The following is a 15,094-nucleotide window of genomic DNA, read 5'->3' as shown; positions in this document are numbered from 1 at the left end:
GCCGGAAAATAAACCTCAGTTAAAATGTTGCCCCCCCCCAAAAAAACACATTCCTTCTTTAGGCTTGCTAAATGTCCTTGACCCATCCTTGAAATTAGAAACATGCAAAATAGTGTGCAAGTGCTACCATGAACAACAAACAATGTCTTGTAATGCCACCAGTGAGATTTGTGCGACCATGAACAAGCAACAAAGTCTTGTAATACCACCAGTGACCGAAATCTCACTCGAGTTTACCAATGAAGGAGACTTGGACAATGTCTCCTCAATCCCCCATGAAAAATAAAGGTGGAAAAGTGATCATGTTGTCCATTAACTTTATTTGCAAACATCAGGTATGGTAGGGAGTGAATGCGCTGACAAGCGGTGAAGAACAGAACACAGCGTGGCTCCATAACATCTGTGGTGCCTCAAAACCCAAGATGGCGGCACCACTGAGTCAAGGCAGCAGAGCGTCCCTTAGCAGCAAAGCTGCATGGAAGCAAAGACATAGGAATGGATCCCAAGAGGACGCACAGGATTCCATGAACACAGGCTCGTTAAGGTAGGAGTGCGCTCTATGAGTGACACGCGCCCATTTTTCAAACCGCAATGCTGTGGATAAACTGTTGTAATGTCAGGAAAACTGCCAGTGCCAAAATTATTTTGAAAACAAAAAATAAAGCCTTACCCCTAAAAGTCCATGGAGGCAGTAGGTATCAGGTAAATTTTTCCTTTGTAAAGTGCTGACAAGGTGAAAATCGTTGCTCCTCTCTGCACACCTATTCCAAAGTGTTGCACACCATGAAGACCTCTTGCAAGAGGCAGACACTGGGGACTCCTCATAATCCTTGCCCAACTTAACATCTCTTCTAACACCAAGTCGGGTCGCTCCAAATACTGGATCTGGGGACAACAAGGGCTCTGGGGAGCACAAGGCTGTGACTTATCCTAGCTCATACTCTTGGACAGGAAGGAAGGAAGAACATAGCCAACAAACAGGGACAGCAGGGCTTCTCACACTCAACGGTGTGTTGAATATGAACTCTTGAGAGTACAAACACAATTGACAGGACGGGCAGCTCACAACAGGGGCATCTCTTATTGTTGTACTTGTCCCAGATGCTCTTACCTCGATGCCGTTGGTGTCAAGGACAATAAAGCACCTTCCCCTGGCAAATACAGCAAGAACTGGCACACATGGGTTGTGGGCGACCAATGACATGGTCACTGGTGGGGTTCAGGGGTGCCAGTATGCTTATGAAAGCGCAGCTTTTACTTTAAAAGTAGGTCCTTTCCCTTGAAGTTTCTTCAGGCTTCAAATTTATGTACAACATGCTTCCATATCCCGGTGTAATACACTGGTTCTTTCAAAATCGTCACCAAAATGTAGTGAATAAATGTAGATCTGGTCCAAGTAGTTTCCATGTAAGTTTATTCAAGATCAGATGTTACAGCGTAGATAGCCCCACCAGGAGCAGCTTCCCTGCTGCTCAGCCCATCCACCAACTGACTCACACACTCACGAACATTCCAGTCACCAACATTCTCTCTCACAGTCACCCTGGCTGAGCAGTAGGTATAACAGTGCTCTTAGCTTGAACTCTCTAAGAAATATAAATCGAGATTGAAAATGATTGAACTGACAGCAGACACAAGGAATTGGGATGAAATGATGACAGTGATTTCAATAATGATGTATTCAGGTTTTGGAAATTGGTGCTCCTAGGGGTGCATGGCAGAGGTAAGAGCACGAAGTATGGTATCAGAAGGGGGTTGATTAATACACAAAGCCACTATTTGTAGGGAAAGACAATGTGGGAACTATGAAGCTTTCCCCACTAACTCTAATTACTCTCCTTGTTTTCTGAATCTGCAATTAGGGATATTATTATGCAAACAAAACTAACCAGACCCGCAGGATTGGATGATCTGCCGGCAGTCATAATGAAGATAAATATAAACTGGAGAGGGGAATTCCATGCAGATATATTTAAAGAATTACATCTGCTTAAACCAATCCTGTGACGTGGTATGGTAAAATAATAAAACCACTTCTTTAAAGGGTGGCCTGAAAGACCCCAAAAGCTACTGTTTGATAAGTTGAATGGATGTAGGCACAAATATTTATAGCAAAGTATTGCTTCAAGCACTCTCATAACGGTGAGAAGAGCAGAATCTGATCCCAGTGCCTTATCCTATGGGCAATCGGACAAAAGTCCCTTAGAAATTTGGATATCTTTATATACCTTTGATCTGGGGAAACAAGAGATCTTGTGGGCCAAATTTAAAGGTATGGGAATTCTGGGTACTTCTTTGGGGATACTAAAAGAGCTCCACAGTGGAAATTGGGCCACACTGGAGATGAATGTTGATGGCATCCTCTCACAGAAGATCAGTATTAGTAATGCTTTAGGGCAAGATTGCCTCCCCTCTTTTCACCCAGTACCTAGCTGACCTCCCAAAAACACTATCAAGTACTCACTTGTTTTCTCCTTAAATGAGGGCGCTTCCACATATCATTCCTGCTTTATATGGATGATTTTGATAAAATTGATTGAACACCAGCAGCCTGATTCATGTAGGCAATAGCGCTCGCAAAAGGGCCAGATTCTGAGAATCTGGCCCTTTGCGAGTGCGATTTTTGCATTTGGTATTCACAATCCCAAATGCAAAAATCGCTATTTAAGAAATCGCATATTTGCGAGGAATGGCATTTAAGGAATCTCTAATAGAGATTCCTCAAATGCTATTCATGACACATCAAGAAATTGCGATTTTGCACTTTTGGAGCCGCTATTTACCGAGAGGTCAGACCTGTCGGTAAATAGCAAAAACTCAGAAAAATGCTTTTAAAAGCATTTTTCTAAGTTGCATGTTGCACACACACATGTCCTTTGGACATGTGTGTGCGCAACACCTGTTCAAATGTGCATTTTAGGGGTGCTACAGGGCGTCCTTTGGACACCCCTGGCACCCTTAAAATCGCTATCTTATTTGCGAGTAGCAAATTGCTACTCGCAAATAAGGGATACTCCCCATTCATTCCTATGGACCTCTTGGCCCATAGGAATGAATGGGGAGTTTTTGCGAGTAGCAATTTGCTACTCGCAAATAAAGAACATGTAGGAATCGCTATTTTATTAGCAATTCCTACATGAATGCCGTTTTGCGTGTCCTCAATAGCGAGTCGCTATGATTCGCTATTAGGGCCACGCAAAACGGCCTGTACATGAATCAGGCTGCAGGTAGCTTACAAAGGAAAGTTGTGGAGTTTGAAAGGTACTGCATAAAAAAATAAGTTTATTATTTATATAGATTAAACCAAAATGATGACCTTTAGTAAGCACTGCTTCGAATGGTCCATTGGGCAGTCCAAACATGAAGACACTCAGAATATACGGAAATTCAAGCGCAAATTTGGCAGACCATCCCTTTAACCGATGACAGCAGCTTATGAAGCACTAAATACTTTTTTGAGCCCTGCGCAGACAAGGGAACGTTCCCCTATTTTTATAGTCTACTGAATTCTAAAATGCGCCATACCCTCTTTAAATTTAGAGTGGGGTTACACACATGCATACCCTTTTGGAATGTGATCTTTTAAGATGTCTTATGTGGATGTGAACTCCAGAGACACTCTATGAAGGTCCATGTACTTTTAGACTGCCAATATTTTGTACATTTGCAAAAGGAAATTTTAAAGCCTTTTTTCTTAAAGCATATTAGATCAAGATGGATTGCACATCACTAGTTATTTAGAAAGCAATATCTAGATGTAGCATGTGCTTTAGCTAGATTCTTAATGTTTATATACAACTGTGTACCATATCACACATAGTTGAACTGATTGCTTAACTCATGCATGCTTTTAATGCTTTTAACTGAGATTTATTTGAGGCTCTGTATAAATGTATTCCTGTACATTGTATGTGATTACATGATGGGTCCTAACTATTTATTGTTTAAAAAACCTGATCTTAAATAAACAAATGTATTCATTAATTCATTTACCTACTCCACTCTTACTCAATCCTCACTCCCTCCCTCACACACACTGCTCACGCACTCCCTCACTGTCATTCCCACTCACTTTTTTCACACTCACTCTAACTGATTCTCATTACTCTCAACCACTCATAGACACAAACTCACATTCAAATGCATTCAGACAGTCACTAATTGACATGTAATCTCAGTCATCTACTAGAACACTCACACTCTCACTCACCCATAAATAGACCAGCAACAGTTCATTTGTATACTTACCTTCCTTCTTTGTCTCATGACTACTCCATGGTAGCAATAGGACAGAGTTCCAGCTCATACCTGCCAGTAAGATCCGATTCCTGTGCTGGACGCCCACAGGAGCTGTGCCATCAGCAGCCTGGCAAAGTTCATTCCTGCCAGCCAGGGACCTATGCATTTTGTACATGTAGAGCACTTGGCTGTGTGACCTGAACATAAAGAGTGTCCGTCAGATGAATCTTTCCTCAGCCTGACAGACATTCTTAATGTCGGGAAAAAGGTGGAGGTGAGGCACGGTTTCTCCGCCCTTATGGGTTGGCCGCTGCTGCTAATGATAACCCATTTAAGGAGCATATAAATCTATGGCATTATTATATTAATGATGTCTTAGTGATTTAGTGTGGCGATGTTACCCAAGCTGAAGAATTCATGAACTGCATCAACAGTAGTGATCCCTTCCTCCAGTACTCATACACTATTTGTGTTAAGGAGGTTTCCTTTTTGGATCCTATTATTTCCAGCAAAGAAAACATTTGGAAAGAGGAGTATACAGGAAACCCACTGATAGGAACACACCTCTTACCATTTGACAGTTGCCATCCCCTGGCACTACAGGAGAATCTTCCTTATGGCCAATGTTTACAGAGCAAATTTAATTTCAGGCCTCTGATCTTGCAACCAAACTGGCTCACCGGAAATACCCCAACAAAATAATCCGCTGGGCAATGGAAAGAGCAAGAAACAACATAGGGAAACCTATCCAAAGACAGTGACCGCCTTCAACCCCGCATCTAACACTGTGAAGAAATTTGTCAAAGATTATTTGGGTATTCTTGATTGTGATAGCATACACTTGGGAAAACCACTGTTCTCTTTTAAATTAAGTAAACATATTTGTGAAATCTTGGTTCACACTAGACATGATAAGAAATTTGCAGCTGAGCCTACAAACACCCTTTGGAGGTATACCCCGATGCTCACTAGCCACTCCTCTTGCGGAAACTGCTTTGTTTGGAAGTTCACATACTTCACTCGGGAGATCGATATTCTTTCAGGGAGACCCTTACTCCTAAAGTGACTTACCAATTGTAACTGTGTGAATGCCATTTATCTTATCACATGCTTATGTGGTTTGTTTAATGTGGTCGGAATGACCACACAAAAAGTTTGAGTTCATGTAAATGAGCAAAGAAGTACCATCAGATGTAGTAGGAGCTATATAAGAATGACTAGACACTACATTGAAAAACAATACACAGCTGATTACATTAGGTGGGTCATCCTGGAGAAGGTTAAATTGACCTACCTGATATTACCAGTGTCCTGTTCACAAAGGAACATAGATGGGTGTACCTTTTACAATCTCACATATTTGGGCTGAATGATGAGATCCAATAGCTGCAGGTGTTCCTCTAACATGTTTTGATAGGGTTTCACTTGGGGGATCATTTCTGCACTAACTCTGATTTTATATCATGTCTTATACAGTAGAACAACATTATCTCTTACCTCTGTGTTCTATTCATGGAATGTTTTGACTAAGGCATTCTCCCAGTTCTTTTTCACATGGGTCCTGGGTTACCGTGACTTGGTTTTAATATCCTCAGGTGGGTGGCAGGGTTTTGAGGCTCCTACCTGCCCTCCCATTTTTTTGTTAGACTGACATACAGTGAGGCTGATTTGCTCAATTGTTGGCTTGAGTTTTAGAACTTTTTTGTGAAATGGCATGTCTTTTTGGGAAACAGGAGAACTATTGGCCACTGGCCAGTTACAAACTGCATTTAATATCATCCTGAATGTTAACGTGATGCCTGGCAACCAGGGACATGTGATGGACATTCGCTCCTAACGACCTGGAGACATGTTCAGTTCTACGCATGCACAATCACTGTGATCCCTTTCTACTGACTGTCAAACACACTTTGTTGGATGCACATATGGATTATAAACGGCACTGTTAACTACGCTTCTTTACAATTCGGAAGGCATGCCATGCACATTGGTTACTTGTGGAAACCCCCCTTTGATGAAGTAAGTGAGTGAGCTTATTTCTCCATGTGGTACTCTTTCTGGACTTAGCCTATCCTCATTTTCTAACTGCTAATATGGATTTCCCTAGTGGGTGACTATAAGGGGGCATCCGGGCCACTTCTCCAAGGGACATTATTATCCCTGAATTAGGTACGCCCCATAATGTCTAAATTTAGTGCAATGGTTGTGGGTGCCACTTGTTACACAAGGTTCTACTGATTTTTCAATATGCATGAGTGCAGTGCATTATTTCTCAAAGGAGATTGCATTACTAGCTTTGCTGTGGACTTTCACCACGATCAATAAAGTGTACAGTATTCTCTTGATTTTAAAATGTTATTTGTGTCTTGGGTTTCGGTCTTTTGATTTTATGTTGTCCACAAGTCCTTTACAAAGTGCCGACCATTACGTATAGCAAGTATATAACAACTTTTCTTACATGTTGCAAGAAGGAGAGTGTGCAGAGTGTCCTGTGGGAGTAATGGGTCCAGCTCCTGATGAATGCTGCCGACCGTAGGGCCACTAGACAGAAACATGTCAACCATCTGGGTGTTGGTGTACTAGTTCATCTTAGACACTAGTTCTCTTGCTTTTGATCTTCTCCCTGATAGCCAAGAAATAGAATTGTTGATTTGATATATCCAGGAGATTTAAAGTTTTGCTTTTGGGACCCCTTTCTCTCATTTTGAGTTTTTGTCAAGTGCTTACCTGACTCAGGGAAACCCGCTTCTCAGTGTTAGGTTTTAATTTTTATTTATATAGAGTCATTGGAGTATTCCTATCCAAGGCGTCATAGAGTTTGTTCCTGTGATGTCAGTGCCTGTTATAATCATATGCAAGGTAGCGCTTGTATGGGCATGAGGTGTTGCAACACATTTCTTTCCCAGATTTTTCATCATGCTTGTCTCCAATTGCTGTTCATTTTTATCCTTGATATTTTAGTCTAATAGATTAGACCCTCATCTTCATGGGTCATTCCTTGACTCTGCGTCAAACATAATTCTTAATTGTGTTGTAGGTGCATAGTGAACACATGCTGCTCATGAAGAGAATGTAAGCATTGCAAAATGAAACACACACATGAGAATAATGTGTCATGACATGTTAAATGAAATATTGAATTGCCTTAAATCTTGCACTATATCTACCAATTGATGTCTGCCAGCTGTCGTCGTGAGAAAGGTTAGTTTTACCCTAGTGATGATGTGCTGTTATTGGTATCCGGAGTAGGGTAAACCTAACCTGCCTCATGACGATAGCTGGCGAACATCAATTGGTAGATATAGTGCAAGATTTAAGGCAATTCGATATTTGATTTAACATGTCATGGCACAATACGAATCTGAATGTCTCCGCATGGCATTCTTGGAATATTTTGAAGGTGTGCATTAGATACCTCAGAGATCTTTTATGAGGCCCTTCTTCCCACAACACATTATTTGGTAACACATTCAATGAACGAGTGGTAAATTGCTTTTGACCCTTATAATCTTTTCTGACTTTGAAAGTCCAAGTCCTACTCGTTACGAAAATTAAATATACAAATCAGGTGATTTAGAATTTGAAACTCTTAATAATAGGCCCTTCATCACTGGCATCTTGCTCAGGGCCAGAAAGAATCATGATAGCAATCTTATTCAAAATGCAATTTCCGCTATAGCTATGATGTGGGTGCTAAGACAGCCTAGCGATTACCGCTGTACTTTCCTCACAAATTAATTTAAATCTAGCAAATCTCGTACATTAATGACTGCTTAAATCCTCCAATATATACAACTTCTGCCAGGACTGTGTCACTGGATTACCACTACTACAAGATTTGGGATGCGGTATTGAACTGGTCTGTGTTATCCATCGAGCATGGGACTAACAGTCTCCTCCTCTGGCTTGGAGTACAGCATTCCATGCATTTATATTCCCATTAGTACTAGTCACTTTTGGACATCAAGTCTCTTACAGTGCAGCTTTCATTACCCAAACGCTGAACTTATTAACAGTGAGAGGAATTGGAGACTAATTTTCTTGATGCCTATTGGTGGACGATGATTACAACATTATTGGTAAAAAGACTTTCTAAAATAGTTTCATGAATATCATCACCTAACGTATCAGCTATAATTTGAATAGAGTGGATATGATTGTTATCAGCTAGTGTAATATTTTTTAAATATAATCTATGACAATAGGACCTTAAACTACTGGTGTGAACCCAGAGTATTGATCTCACAGTATCAGTGGAACATTGAGGAAAACGTATGAAAAATTATTGACAGGGTACTACATCTAGATTTTTTAAACCTAACTCCACATATATGTACCTACAGGGTGCATTTATCTTCAAGGTATATAGATGTAAAGATAGGAACAGTAAATCTCTACTTCCCTAAATGCACTTAGCATTCCATATTTTGTTCCTGCGTACTCTGTACTTGATATTCTTGTACCACAATATTGATGGTGTTTATATTCTGTAGTAAAGCTAAACTACTGAGACTATGATAGATCCAGGGAAGACTATTGGTCCTTTTAACAAGCCATGTAATGGATCTTTGGGTTTCCCGGAAGGTGATAATTTAATTTGAGTTAATGATACTATCATTAGATTGAGCACTCACACTAGCAAACAGATTTTATATGATTTCAGAGCATAAATAGAGGCAGGGCTGTCCCCTTGTAATCATATTACCCTCAACACCTTTCCGTTGCAAACAGAACTATATTAAATAGAAGTAAAATAAACAACACATACATTTCTATCATTAAAGCATTGTCATAGATCTTTGGACTGATGAATTCTCCAAATGTTTACAAATAAATTACTGCTGATGAAAAGCAATGTGAATGAGTGTGTAATATTAGGTACCACCTAAAGTTGCAGAAGAGCCATTTCGCCAAACAGAATGCTAATTGTACAAAGAGAAAAAAAATAACTCCTCACATTGACATCACAGAACTTGGTATAACGTGAATAAAAACAATCAATCTGCTTTACAGAATGCCAAAGAGACAGGCATCTATGCTTACAGTAGAAACTTGATGCATATGAAATGATTATTTTGGTGAGACAGGCGTAAATATTTAAGTTTAAAATTCTCCTTATACAGCAGGACACAATAAAACCAGATTTCATTGGTGAGAAAAGAAACATACTTTTATTATCACCACAAAAAATGAGAGAACACCTCAAACACAGTCAGTTTGGGCTACCTTAGTTTTGGGAGATGGTGATTGCTGACTATAAAATGATGTGTCTGGATGCTTGGAGAGAAGATAACCATCGTTATTGATGATCAATAATAAGGCCTGCAAAGACGGCTCCCAATTGCTGCACAGGCTGCCTCAGTACTGACTGTCCTGGCTTTAATAACCAACAGTGGTCCTAACAAAGGAACGAAATGTAAACAGAAATGTCTATAATTGATATATACTAAAACAGAAACAAAGAAATACAAGAAGCACTAAAAACAGCTTCCCTTACTGAATCAGAGCCAGAAAGGACATTAAAGAAGAAAAAGAAAAAATGTAAGCACAGTCAAAGCTCCATAAATAACATAATCCTCAAATCTTCCTGTTTTTTTCACCACCCTTTTACAGCATCTGGATTTATGAACTGGAGAGAGGGGGATTTGTTAAGAGTGGTAACATCATAGCAATTTCAATTTCAAAAGTGCTTTATTCGAGTATTACTCATAAAAGCAGACATACAAACATATAATAAAAAGCAATTAAATTTACAAAGTCATTTAGACGCAAGCACATGGCACAATTTAAAAAACTATAACTCATCATAGATACAGGTGCAAAATTTGTTACTATTAAGAATACCAAAAAATGATAATCACAATGACAAAAAAATCCTTAAAAATTCATACCATTAAAATTTCATACCGATGATACATTAAATGAGCGTTTACAGAGAATAGACCCTAGTCTAGCAGTCTCTGATCAGCAAAATAAACATTTACAGAGAATAAACATTAGTCTAGCAGTCTCTGAACTATTAATGAGCAATTACAGAGAATAGACAAGTGTCTAGCAGTCTCGGATCAACTAGGCAGTGAGTAATTAACCTACCAGCAATCTCTGCCTTATGACCCACGCCCACCCCAAGTACTTTGCGGTGGCAATTATGATCCAATTTACAGAAGTGGATTTTACAATATGCAGTGCTACCATGCTACTTTTTGTGCCTAAGTTCCAACACATAGGAGCCAACCAAGCTCGCCTTGGTGCAGAATATACTGGGCAAGAAAACAAAAAATGACCAAGAGTTTCATTTCCTACCCCACAGACTGGACAAATTGCTGCACCCCCTGATTTCCACTTAGATGTTAAATTACGGAGGGGGAGGGAACCTACCCTCAATTGGAAGAGCAGTTTTCTGTCCATGGGGTTCGATATGTAATCCCAGTACATTTCATAAATAGGGTACATCTTAACTTCTAGGAAACTGGTGGTCATAGACCCGCTGGTGGTACTGAGCATACTCGTATTAACAACATATTCCCAAAAAATGTTTTTTTTTAAAGTAGACTTAGTGGGAAATGAAGTCCCGGCTGGATCGGTCCATAAAGCATTTAGTCCTAATTCGAACAATGCAATCTTTAATCTTTTAAACCATCTCATTTTATTATAATGGTCAGCTTTAATAACATCTATGAACCCATCCGCGTAGTGGGAGAGCTCTGGTGTAGTCCAGAGCCTACGCCAGTATAAAATCGGGCGTAGTTTTGCCATTTCCGAAATTTCTCTCCTACCTAGCTCATAACGCAGGGGCAATAGCGGACTGCTCTGTGGCGTACCTGTCAATGACCTTAAGAATTTATTTTCTGATGTTTGGAGTTCCTGGAGATTTTCATGCCCCCAAAGCTCCGCACCGTACAAAGCAGACCCAATTGCTTTTGCCTCATATATTATCAAGGGTGGTTTAATAGGTTTAGTCAGCGATTTCCTATGTTCCTTGATAATAGTGCCAGCTAGTTGCTTGTGCCTTAATGTAGCAATATTAAGATGTTGCTGCCACTTATTGTCATTAGAGATAAGGATCCCCAGGTAAGTAAAGGATTTTACAACTTCCAGAATGTGACCATTCATGGAAATTTTTGATTTAAAATTTCTGTGTGGATTAAAAACCATGAGTTTTGTTTTGGACGCATTCACCTCCAGTCCGTGATCTACACAGAACTCATCAAATATTGCCAATGCTTTTTGCAGACCACTTGGGGTTTTGGATAAAATTAAGGTATCATCGGCGAACATTAAAATACGAACTTTTTCACCTGCAAGAAAGGGAGCATCCACTGCCCGAGATTGCATGCGGGAAACAATACCATTAATAAAAAGGGTGAACAAAGTAGGGGCCATTGAGCACCCTTGCCGAACCCCGCGCTCAACGGGGAATTCGGCGGTATCATTTCCATACCCACCCCATCGAATTTTGGCATAATTGCCCTCATGCAATCGCATAATTAAAGTCAACAAGTCCCCAGGGACCCCTAATGTTTTAAGCACTTCCCACAGTTTTGCCCTTGGTACCAGGTCGAAGGCAGCCCGCAGATCAACGAATGCTGCATACAGTCTGCCTCCGCCTAGCACCACGGTCCTCCACTGGATCAGTTGGAAACGAAAGACTTGATCCACAGTGCTGGTTGCCCTGCGAAATCCAGCCTGGAAAGGAGATAGAATGTTGTTATCATCGTCCCAATCGAGCAACCTATTAACGATTACTCGCCCCACTATTTTTTGAATAGTATCTACTAAACTAATAGGGCGGTAATTACAGGGCTGGGCACGATCTCCTTTTTTGTATACCGGGATGATTACAGCACCCCGCCAGGTTACTGGGATATCTGCACCTCTGGTGATATAGTTTATTAGCAGATGGATGTATTTGCACCATCTTACAGAATCATTCAAAAAAACATCTGCTGGAACCCCGTCAATGCCAGGGGCGCGACCACTTTGAACAGTTTTAAGGGCAGTCAGTAATTCGCTCTGCATGAAAATATCATTGTCTGCTAGTGAAAAAGGCAAGCATCTACTGTCTACTGTCTGATCTCTGGAAGCGTACTGCTCACTGAAGAATTTAACCGAGGCGTCCTGGGGGACATTGTTAGTACTAGCCTCTTCTAGCCTGTCATGTCCCCATTTGACTATATGCCAGAATAACCTAGAATGATTTTGGTCGCTTGCACTTTTTAGCTTGTTCCAGTGGGCTTCATCCCAATCTTTTTTCGCTTTAGCTATGCACTGCTTATATTGCTTCCTGGCTGATCTAATAGCCTCCAGGTTTTTATTCTTAATTTCATCTCCCAAGGAGGTTCTTGCCACCCTGCAGTCGTGATTGTACCATCTAGCGGCTCTATAGGCACAGATCCTCTTTTTATTTACCGGTTTTAAAAAGTGGCATTTGATTTCATTAAAGAGATCTTCATGGACCTTGGTAATAATGTTTGGCTAGGAGGATACCCAGCCTCACCCTCAAGGGCCATTATAGCCTTATCAGTTGCCAGGCTTATTTTTTTCTAAAACCAGCGGATCTGTTCTAACGCTTGTCCACCTCAACCTGCGTAAGTCATTAGTCGGTACAATCAACGGGGGCAAGGATTCAGCACAAATACTAGGAGCAATAGCATCAGACAGCCACCATTTATGGAGAACACATAGAGGATTGTGATCACTCTCGAGCCTTTCCATAACAACCATATCAATAACAGATGACCATAGGGGCATACTACATATGACATAGTCAATGCGGCTCTTATTTCTCCCATTGTTAAAAGTCACGGCTGGTACTCTGTCTGACTTAGTCCGGCCATTCAAAGCCCTTAACCCATGTTCAAGGCACATAGCATTTAAACCTAGAATATCCTCGGTCCAGCGAGTTATTGGGGTTGTATCGAGTGCAGGGATGTCCCAAATCTTATCTTCCTCCGCACCTAAAAAAGCCTCACCAGTATCTAGCGGTTCAAAAGTGTGGTTTAGGTCGCCTGCTAGTATAATGTTATTCCCAGAAGAGTGAATGTCTAGGAAATTATACAGAGACGAAAGGACCACAGATTTTCCTGCGCTTCCACCTCTAGCGTATATATTATAAATGTCAATGGAGGTGGATAAGTCCCTTGTAAGTCTAATGAGCTGAATGTCTTTTTGATGGAGCTCCAGATTTTTCACTACGATCTTTAGGGACTGGCGGACCCATATGGTGAGTCCCCCCATCGGACGCCCTTTGGGGCCCTTAGTAGCCGGAACATAGAAATTCAGATACCCCAGAGCAAAAACAGGATCACAGGCCCATGTTTCTTGAAAAATACAGACATCATACTGGCTGACAAACCCAAACCATTCTCCACAGTCCATTTTGGAACAAAGCCCAGCAATATTCCAAGACAATAGGTTCCCGGTGGCATATACCGTAATTGATTCAGAACTGTGATCAGACCCATTCAACATTGCAACATCATTAACATTATCATTTACAGAAAATAGTCCTACTGTGGCATCAGGATTAAGTGTCTCGTTTTGTGTACCTGTAGAAAGACTGTGCTCCCCTATTATACAAGCAACCGGAGGGATTTGCAACAGAGGTGTGCGTTTAATTGTTTGTCAGTCACAAGCATCTAAGTTGGAGAGGGCAGAGAATCTGTTTTCCAGGCCTAGACCCCACTCAGCGGAGCCAAAATTCTTACTGCCCCTTTTGGTTACAACGTTCCATTTTGTTCTTAAAGTGCTTGAATTGGGGCCTCTGCCTTTCCGGGGATAAAAAAAGTCTAGAGTCAGTGGAACAATAGAAGTAGATCGTCTCTGTGGAGGGAAGATATTAGGCAAGATGTTTGGTAAAACCTCAGGGTCAGAAAAATTGAGCACAACGCAATCTCCCTAGAACGTTTTTTCTCTGTTCCCAATCCACTCAACCCTTCTAGCATTTACCAGTTCTTCAGATAATTGCTGCTTGCCCCAAGGAGATATGGCCATGTTGTTAGTTAGCCATGATAAGGATTTATTTAGAAGTGATGATGTTGATTCAGCTTCGCCAGAAGCTAGTGGGGGTACATTTGCTAGTACAAGAACTAGTGGCGAGGCTTCCACTACAAGCTCGAATGACCCTTTCGAAGTATTAGGTTCACCATTAAGAGGGACAGAGGGTACAGCACCAAAGGTGTTATCAGGTGGATTTGTCAGTGAAGCCATTGGAAGGTTTGGCACAACGGCAGGAATTTGACCGTTGGATTTGCTCGATTGAATTTCACTCACCAATGGCTGAACACTGGACGTGATGACTTCTGGGAGTTTTCCCACCTCCCCCAGGGTTTTTCCAAGTAAACCTTCCAGTTTGCTTACCTCGGCAGATAATTTGTCAATTTTACTTATCAGAGGTTTGACTATCCCTTTGATTTTTGTGTCCATCAAGCTGCAGAATTTCTGAAATTGGGCGTTAGAAAAGGTCACATAAGTTTCCCCAGTCAAATCATCCTCCTCATCATCAAGTATTTTCCTAGGTGGCGTTGCAACTTTATTTTTAGCTGACCTTAATGGTACACAGTCAAAATATCGAGTTGTAAATATCGGCCTACCATAATATCGAGTCTGAAATATCGAAGGTGCATAATATCGAAAGCAAGAATATCGTAGGACAGAATATCGACCCAAGGTAAGTAATATCGAAATACTTAATATCGATGTAAGTAATATCGAAGTAAGTAATATCGATAGCATATATATCGATGTTACTAATTTCGATGACACTAATATCGATATTTGTATTATTGTATAGTTTTTTATTATGTATGTGTTATATGTTTAATTTAAGTATTTAAAATAATTACTATTATATGTG

Source organism: Lissotriton vulgaris, chromosome 2_1 (genome assembly GCF_964263255.1).
Source record: "Lissotriton vulgaris chromosome 2_1, aLisVul1.2, whole genome shotgun sequence".
Classification (NCBI taxonomy): domain Eukaryota; kingdom Metazoa; phylum Chordata; class Amphibia; order Caudata; family Salamandridae; genus Lissotriton; species Lissotriton vulgaris.
This window is presented reverse-complemented; position numbering follows the sequence as displayed.